Source organism: Limulus polyphemus, unplaced genomic scaffold, assembly GCF_000517525.1.
Source record: "Limulus polyphemus unplaced genomic scaffold, Limulus_polyphemus-2.1.2 Scaffold974, whole genome shotgun sequence".
NCBI lineage: Eukaryota > Metazoa > Arthropoda > Merostomata > Xiphosura > Limulidae > Limulus > Limulus polyphemus.
In genome coordinates this window covers 200,153-201,994 of record NW_013666584.1, presented here as the reverse complement: position 1 = coordinate 201,994, position 1,842 = coordinate 200,153, and positions in this window count along the sequence as shown.

Here is a 1,842-nt window from a genome sequence, read left to right as displayed (position 1 = left end):
TTAAGTTACCTTGCATTAATTTGTTTAATGATATAATTAACAGATTCTCAGAGTCACTGATTAAGCTACCTTGTATTAATTTGTTTAATGATATAATTAACAGATTCTTAGAGTCACTGATTAAGTGATCTTTTAATTCATAAAATTGTTCAATTAACAGCTTTCCGTGAGTCACTGGTTAAGTTACCTTGTATTAACTCGTTTAATGATTAACATTTGTTTATTTTAACCTTTGCCATTTATTGTTATTTCTTAATGTTTTTACATAGTAAACTCAAGGTTTAAGGCGATCCAGTAGGAGTCCAATGTTAAAAGCAATTTCATGTTGTAACGTATGGAACTGATAATAATACACTTGAAAACTGTACTGAAATACGTAAGCTTTACGCATGCAACATTTATCATATCGGATGTGATGCTGCTGGACTTGTGTAACAGATTTATTAACCAGTATAGCAACCAAGCTGGAGCGCCTCCAATTTGCAAGATATGATCTCCAGCAAGAATAGCAGCAAAAATAGCTCGATGTAAATTTTCATACTGTATCTTTTCTTTATAACATTTCAAAGGTATTTTCAAACCAATTCTCGTTTGTTAATTTTTCTAAGTTTTACTTTTTAATACAACTACACTTATGATAATAGACTCAAAGCCTAACATCCTCTATGCTTTCTTTATAACCAGCCATTTTGAACATTTATTGTCGTTTGAATAATATATGAAATTGAAATTTGTTCTTTAAAGGGGAGACATGTAAAAGCGCTTTTTTTTTTAGCAAACTGTCAATAAGCAGTCGACTTCACTTGTATGTTGGTCATAAGATAAAATATTTACAATTTTAGTCTTGAAAATTTTAGTTTGTGACGGATTTATTATTATACATTTATTTTGATATCGAAGTTTGCTTGAATTGAATTTATATTTACAAGTGTACATAATTTATACAGTTAAAAATGTATTGCGAAACTCCCGCCTATTCTCTAAAGTTACAGAAGATTCTTGAGTGTAAGAATCAACAATATATGTGTGTACGTAAACGCTTAATGTAACTTTGTATTGTTACGTAATCTGAATTTTCTAGAAACTCTCCACACGCCTATAAAAATAATCAACGCGACGCGCTAAAAAAAGAGCATCTATTATTAGTTTCCTATAGTTAATGTGCTACAATCTTCGGAAGCTATAACTGTGATTGTTATAACGCTTATCAATCGGAAAACTTCAGATATTTGACCAGGGGCATTTACAAAGTTCGAACATTACAAATAATTTAAATCCAGTGGGTTCTCATCGGATATTAGTATTTTTACGAAAACATATTATATCTTCATCGTGGAAAACTCGGCGTGTGTGGCTGGTGAATAATGAAGGACAAACCTAGCTAGCTCTCCATTAAGCGAATCGTACCTATATCAACTCGTAATTAACTCGCTCATCGTGAACCCTCGATAAGATATTAAGGAAGTTCCAGACTAGAAAGAAGACTTTATATTGCTTGTAAGTTTGTAAATTTTTTGTATATATATAAATCATTGTGTGTAATAACTATTTGTAATAACTGTTATTGTAAATTGTATTGTTGTTTGTATATTAAAACATATTTGTGTTAAAAAAGAAAACTGTGTGTATCAATCTTGTTGGCAAATATCATAAACTAACTATATGTAAAGCTACTGAAGGAAACGACAACTAATAAAATAACTTTTTTTTCGCTTCATATTAATACCAACTGTATGCTCGTGGGTGTGGTGTATGTAACACTATGACATTTGATGGTGGAAAACGGTTATTCTTGTAAAACGTTATCTGCGCTAGCCGTCCCTAATTTATCAGTGTAAGACT